General features: G+C 42.2%; 1 long non-coding RNA gene across 1 annotated transcript; it reads left to right on the top strand.

Annotated features, from left to right (window-relative positions):
• The first annotated feature begins 484 nt into the window (after positions 1-484).
• Positions 485-7,317, top strand: LOC307061122. Its single transcript, XR_013811172.1, has 3 exons — positions 485-556; positions 6,420-6,503; positions 6,995-7,317. It is a non-coding gene; the product is annotated as an uncharacterized lncRNA (long non-coding RNA).
• Positions 7,318-7,822: the final 505 nt, after the last annotated feature.

Genomic DNA, 7,822 nt, shown 5'->3' on the forward strand with positions numbered 1-7,822 from the left:
ACCGCTGAAAGTAGGAAAAAAGAAGGAAGGCAGAAAGGGCAAACCACTGGTATTAGTCAGGACTTTGCAGCCCTAGATTCAGAAGATCCACCTCAAACTGGCTTAATCCTTAAAAAGGCACTTATTGGCTCTCAGAACTGAAACACCAGGAGCAGAGCTGGTTTCAAACACAGCTGGAATTGGGGGCACAAGGGGTGTCACTGGTTCAGTTCCTTGATGTTTCTCAGCTTTTCCTGCACTGTAGTGACCTGACGACGCTCGGCTCCGCCTGCACTGTTTACACCACTAGCTGCGTAAGTGGAAAAGAACACGTTCCTCTTCCTCACCTGGGCTGGCAAACGTGTCAGTGGGTTTTATTGGCTGTCCCCGAACCCATCACAGCAGCCCACGGAGGAGCACCAATCAGAGAGGATTGCGAAGAGCTGGGAGAACCCAGCCAGGCATAGGTCAAAGTTACAGGACCCAGACTCAGCCCGCGGAGTGAGGGGTGTGCAGGAGCACGTGACGCAGCTGCTGCTGGTAGGAGCGAGGCTGTGTGAACTTGTTTCTCCCAAGGGTAAGTTTCTTCACCTGAGCCTCGTTTCCTCATGGAGAAAAATGCCTAGTTCATAGTGTTGAAAGGATTGAATAAGATGATATAATTAAAGCACCTAAAAGGACAGTAGACTCAATGCTTTTTTGTTTGGAGATGAATTGAATTCTTTCCTTCGTAAAGTCTTTTTATTTTTAAAAATTTAAAAATTTTATACAATTTTAAAGGTTACTTTCCATGTACAGTTATTACAAAATATTGGCTATATTCCCTGGATTGTACAATACATCTCTGAGGCTATCTTTTTTTTTTTTTTGGTTGCACTGGGTCTTCGTTGCTGTGTGTGGGTTTTTCTCTAGTCGTGGCGAGCAGGGGTGGGCTGTAGAGCACAGTCTCAGTAGTTGTGGCGCATGGGCTTAGCTGCGCTGCTCTGTGGCATGGTGGGATCTTCCCGGACTAGGGCTTGAACCCATGTCTTCTGCATTAGCAGGCGGAATCTTAGCCACTGCTCCACCAGGGAAGCCCCTCTGTGAGGCTCTCTTAAACGCAATAGTTTGTACCTCCCACTCCCCCGCCCCTGTATTGCCTCTCCCCCTCTCCCCACTGGTATCCACGTTTGTTGTCTATATCTGTAAATCTGATTCTTTTTTGTTATATTCACTAGTTTGCTGTATTTTTTAGATTCCGCATATAAGTGATATCAGAAGACGAATTAATTCTTATTCCGTTTCCTTTCTGGCAGTTAAAGAGTTCAGGCTTTGCACAAGTAGCAATGACCATTATCACCAGTAGGTGGCAGTCGTGTGCTGGACGGTAATGAGCTGGATTTTTGGTCAGTGAAAATTAAGAATTGGCTGAAATGGTGATTGGCAGTTGGAGGAAAGCGGTGGGGACTGCGGGTCCAATTGCTGCTGCCCTGACACCGGCCGTTGTGACCTTGATCAAGGTCTGAATTGATCTCTGGCCTGCATTTCCTCGAGTAAAACTTGGAGACCAATTCTCCATGCGGCTTTAAACATTTTTTTGTTTCTGTAAAAAGTGAATCTTGTATTTCATACTAACAATCTCAGAAGCCAAAAACTGCTCAGCAGTCTTGGTTGTTAACATATACTGTCTAAAAATATGACTGTATGAAGCATAATCCCTTCATTTATTGCTAAGTTTCTGCTACCCTGGGAGGCCTGAAAGAGTTCATATAATTCTGTAAGGTGACTAATGGGCCCGCAGAGATGCTCTTGAGTTATACAACAGCTTGGAAAATCCTCCTCCGAGGCCTGCAATTCGGAAACCTCACTATTAAAAAAGTCACGTTGAGTGGGCTTCAAAAGTATTTTCCAGTCATGTAATTATGTTTTAATGGTAGATTCTTAAAATGACTTGGAAAAGGAGTTCAGAAAATTTCAGGTCTGAAATATGTTAGAAGTATCTGTGGCAGCAGGAGAAATCGAAAATGGTGACATTTAATTGGGCTTAAGAACGAAAGTGATGACTCCACTTCTGCATGAATCAAACCTTATAACAAAGTTGAAATAAGATGTGATAAAAATGAGCGTTTATCTGGTATAATATATTGGGGGAGGATATTGCATTTTTTTTTAACACAGAATTCTTTACTACAGGAAGTTATGTGCTGGATCCATGTTAGTATAAAAATCTTTGCAAAAGGGAGACCCAATTGAAATTCTAAGGGTGTTCGCACATTTGTGCATTCCATGGAGATGTGGAACAGCCTCATCTGAACACTTGACCTTTATTTCTCAGCATGCTTCTTTGTCAGGATAAAGCCTCTTGAATTCTTAAACCTGGCAGTTGGGGGTGAGGATTTGTTGGTGAGGTGTGGGTCAGATGTGTTCTCAGGCTTCCTTCATTTTTTTATAAATCCAGACTGCGCTTTGCACAGTGCCATCTAAAAGGGGAAAGAGAATTAACTAAGGTATCATTAAGCAAATTTCAGAAACGGAGACCTGATTGAAATTAAAAGGTGTTCATTTAGGGTTTGTTAGGACTGCAGCCTGGAAGACACAGATTGAAGAAGCACTTGAATTGTGCTATAGTCCACTGGACTACAGTGGAGGGGGAAAAAGCCCATATAAAGGCAAAAACCACAAGGTTACAATTAGTTACATGAGTTGTTTATCAAGAATTATCATTGGAGCTGGCAAGAAGTAAGGGTGCTTGTTAAGGAAGGATTTGTTGGGGTCTGAAATTGTTGCATATTTACAAGAGGAGATCTTGGGACCATAAGGTTGCAGCTGGCAGGTTTTGTTCTGAATACGGCTGGTGGTGTCCTTGGGTCTGGTACAGTTCAAAGAAAGTTGAAGCTCTCTGTGGTTCAGAGACCTGTCAGACCAGATCCTCAATAGCCGCCCAGCTACATTTTTGTCTGCCTGAAGTGTCATCACTGCATTATCATTGCAGTTTGTCATGAGTATTTATTTTATTTTGTTGCTATAGCAGGATCTGAAAGAATGAGAGCTGTTTTGTGTTTACCTCTCCATTTTTCCTCCCCCATTTAAACGAGGGGGCTGGGACTTGAAGATCTCTCGCTTCTGGGTGGTGGTTGTGAGGTTGGAACAGAAAGCCCAAGCTACTTTCAGGCCCCAAGAGGGCTTAAGACACAGCATGCTGGGCCCCTTCCCAGGGTTTCTGATTCAGCAGGTCTGGGGTGGAGTCCAGGAATTGGCATTTCTAACCGCGAGCCTCCCTTGAATACTAGATGCTGCAGGCCAGGACCACATGTTGAGAGCTACTCAACAGCCTAGAAACCTCTCGCCCCAGCAGCCTAGAAATCTCCCTTTTCTTTCCGAAGCCTGGAACCTGAGCTTCTTGAGAGGGTTGTACTGAGGAGTATATGCACATATGTGGGGAAGGGATGGTGGAAGGTGACTGTTGAGGGAACATGGAAGCCTTGAAATTGAGGGACAGGACATTCCCAAAGCTCGGGGAAAACATGGAGGTCTGTAAATCCTGAACTTCTTGAGGATCAGTGCCATTTCCTTAGCCTTGCCCCAGGGCTGGACTGAGGTCAGGTGAGAATAGGGCTTGATGGGAAGCTGCTTTGCCCAGAACCAGATGAGCCAACTGCTTGGATGAACCTTGGACAGTGATGATCCAGAGCACCTGTGACACAATGAGAAATTTGCTTCTGTCTGGGCACCAAATAAGCCTTCCAGATTTTGATGTAAACCCTGGGCTGAGGAGGACACATAACTAAATTTCTTGCCAATTTGTTACCGAGTCTAAGCTCATACTGCTCCCCACATGACTGGTCAATAAATTGAGAGGCAAGGTGTTGGGGCAAGGAATAGCAACTTTATTGGGAAAGCCGGCAGACTTAGAAGATGGTGGACTAGTGTCCCAAAGAACCATCGCACCTGAGTTAGAATTCAGGCTTCTTTTATACTCAAAGGGGAAGGGGTGTGGCTTGTTGTTGCAAACTTCTTGGGTGCCAGAATCCTTTGTTCTTGCAGCTGTCCAAGTAGGTCAGGTCACAATGTTCCTGTAAACCTCCAACAAGACAAATGTTATTCTCTGTCCTGCAACTTTTCATCTCTATATGAATGGAAAATTGTTATACCTTTCTATCATGTATATATCAGGCTATAGGCAACATTCTTTTACAGAAAGTGTAGAGCCAGCATGACTAAGCACAGGCAACAGAGCACAAGGGTTAGAGCTAAAGGAATAGATTCAATATGGAGTCAGGTTTGTTCTTCTCTGTTACAAATTCAGTAGCATAGGGAATGGCAGTCAGATTTGATTTGATTTGAAGAAAGCAATTAGATATTTCTTGACTACCCAACTTTGAGTCCATACCACACCCACTACACAAGTTTCAGACTTATAACACATAATCCACATGATTTCATAATCATTAGTATTTGAGGCCTCAAACTAACTTCTGCCCCTGAAAAGCTCTGGGTCCCACTTGGCAGGGAGGAGCTGGGCTTCTTCCAACAGCTGTGCAAATCTTGCCCGGCCCAACACTGAAATCCAGTCAGGCTGTGAAAAAAAGGTGATGTTTTGTAATTTTCTAATGTGCACACACAATTGCTGCATAATATTACATCATGAATATATTACACTTTAGGCATTTTCCTGTTGACTTTCCCATGAGTTCTACCTTTCACCGTCTTAACAAATATCCCTGTGCATTTCTCCTGCCCTTGTAGATGCTTTCAAATTAGATACTTAGAAATGGAATTACTCAACTACTCGGCATTTTCACTTGACTTTTCTCACAGACATTCTGCCAGTTAGAGATGCATGTGATATTAGAAGCAGTTTGGTTTAAAAAAAACATGCAAAAACTTCTGAGAGTGTTCAGGCCATCACCCAAGGGTGTAAATTAGCCCATGCAAGTTGCTTTTCTTTAATTTCTTAAAGTTGAGATGCACTGTCCTGAGCAAATGAAAGAAAAATTAGAGGAGAATGAGTGGAGAATTACTAAAATAGGTACATTTGGAGCAGGGATTAGGGCGCAATGCTTAGTGACTTAAATTACATAAAGGCACTGATTTCCTGAGGGTTGAACACAGGCGCATTAGAAGACAGAAAATTGTTGAAGATTAGCTTGTATCTCAAAATTATAGGTCAGTCCATTCCCATTTCCTACCAAGAATGAGGGAAAGAACACCCACTTTCTTTTCCTTGGAACCCAGGGCTCAGGTGACGTGTGTTAAACCTCATTATGGGTTAAACAGACTTTGGGGGATCACGTGGAAATTTAGATATCATTGCAGTTTTGTTTCTACGGGGCATGGATTTCTCTTTCCAAACAGCCAATTTCAGTATATGCTTTTGGTGTCTGACCACTTATCAGGAGGACACGTTATGTGGTTATAAAGCTCAAACGTGAAGGACCCCGGCTTTTGGACTTTAGTAAGTACAACTAGAGTGGCTGACCCAGGAAGTAACCATGCTCCAAAATCTCTAAGAGAGGTTTCAAATGTATTTACTACAATTCTTGTGCTGGGGTGGTATGTGGTCATTTTAAAAGCTAGGCTTTCAATGAACTTATGTGCAAAACAGAAAGAGACTCACAGACATAGAAAACAAGCTTATGGTTACCAAAGGGGAACGGCTGTGGGGGGAGGGATAAATTAGGAGTTTGGGATTAACATGTACACACTGCTATGTATAAAACAGGTAAACAAGGACCTGCTGTCGCTGTCATAGTAACGTAAAATGGGAAAGAATCTGAAATCATAGATATATATATATATATATATACACACACACACACACATAACTGAATCACTTTGCTGTGCACCTGAAACTAACACAACATTGTAAATCAACTATACTTCAAAAAAAAGAAAAGAAAAGAAAAGAAAAACTAGGCTGTAACACCATGATGTATCCTGTCTTCTTTCCCCTGTAAAACAAGGTGAACCCCCAGGGCAGCTCTGTGGAAAATGGCTTCAGAAACACAGCCAGTCGGGGTCCCCCTGGACAGCGAGAGTGGCGGGAGGAGGCTTGCACCACCAGCTGCAGGAAACTGTTAAATTCCTGACCTGGTTTTTGAAAATATTCAAGGATAAAGCAGGGACACTGATACCCACACTAGCCCAGCTACGTAAGACCGCCTTCCCTTTACCCTTTATTATTTCACGTTAGCCACATTAGTTTGAGCAGCAGGTAAAGCATCTTTCAAAAGACTGTCCTCTGCTAGGGAAGTCATCTGTTTTACATTAATTGTCCATTAGTCTCCAAGGTTCCATCCATTAAAATCCTCAGATGCTCATTGCCTGTATTGTGCCAAAGTCCTGCTGTCAGCTTTCAATGCAGAGCTGTTTTTCCACATCTGACTTAATTGCTCTAAGTGCCATTTCCTTTGAGACAGCTTTGAGCTTGCCAATTAATGCTAACTTTTCTTCCTTGCTAGGTGGAACAGATAAGCCTTGGTGAGGACAATTCGGCTGCTATTTACTCTAATTTGTTAGATACCTTTCTGCCTCAAGCTCACACAGTGAGTATTTTTACATCTCTACTGTTCTGTTTGCCTGATTACTTATGAATGCGTTCGGAATGGACTTAGTTTTCTAGAGTGAAAATGCTCCATACATATACAGTCCACCCGTGCTATTGTGATGAGGGGTTGAAATTCTGTTTTCTCCTGATTAGTTTAAACATGTAATTTTTTAATGCACTCTGAAGAACAGCTTAGATGAAACTGACTTCGTTGATGGAAAAGTTAAGCTTTCATCCTTTCAAATTACAGCTCAAGAGGCGGCAGCTTATGAGTTTAATTACTGTAGCTGCCTTATTATAACTGACTCACCTACCTTTAGCCCCATGGCTACTGTTTTGAAAAAACACATTTAAAAGGAGGAAGAGCAGAAATCATTGAGATGACCAACCCTATAGCAGCTTTTAGAAATTTTTGATAGGCATGGAAACAAATGAAAGTATGTAAGACAGAGAGGAACAGATTAACAGATTATTTTTAACTCTATGTAGGAGTACTAGAGGCTTCCCTGGTGGCGCAGTGCTTAAGAATCCACCTGCCAATGCAGGGGACGTGGGTTCGAGCGCCGGTCTGGGAAGATCCCACATGCCGCGGAGCAACTAAGCCTGTGAGCCACAACTACTGAGCTCGTGTGCCACAACTACTGAAGCCCGTGTGCCTAGAGCCCGTGCTCCACAGCAAGAGAAGCCACTGCAATGAGAAGCCCGCGCACTGCAACGAAGAGTAGCCCCCGCTCGCCACAACTAGAGAAAACCCGTGTGCAGCAACGAAGACCCAACGCAGCCAAAAATAAATTAATTTTTTTAAAAAAGTACTAGAAAAACAAAAGTTTTGATTCATTTTTTTAAAATTGTACTGGATTACCACTTATTGCAATTTAAACATTTAATTAACATTTAAAATAGCCAATCAATTAACATAAAAATTTTTTGAGATATCTATATCTATGAATTCAGATTTTAAATAATGATTGTTGTCATTAATTGATTTAATTACAGGTTTTAAAAAAGATTTTACCAGGATTTAGTTTCATCTTATAACTGAGTTTGTTAATGAATGGCCCTGTTAATATTTGGTAAGTACTCGGGTATTGATTTGCTTGATTATATTTAAGCAATACCAGAAAGAAGAAAGAAGAGAAAGAGGAAGTAGGAGGAGGAAGCGATAAATGCACCCCAACTGATGTAAATTACAGGATATAATGAAAATCAAAGATGGGATTTTGTGTTTTCTACTCCTTGAAGATTGTTGGGGAAAGATCCACTTTTGCCCTCAGCAAACTCTTTGGAACAAAAATGAGCAACCACCTGGGAAACATT

Source organism: Hyperoodon ampullatus, assembly GCF_949752795.1.
Source record: "Hyperoodon ampullatus genome assembly, chromosome: 12".
In the NCBI taxonomy this organism is placed as follows: Eukaryota; Metazoa; Chordata; class Mammalia; order Artiodactyla; family Ziphiidae; genus Hyperoodon; species Hyperoodon ampullatus.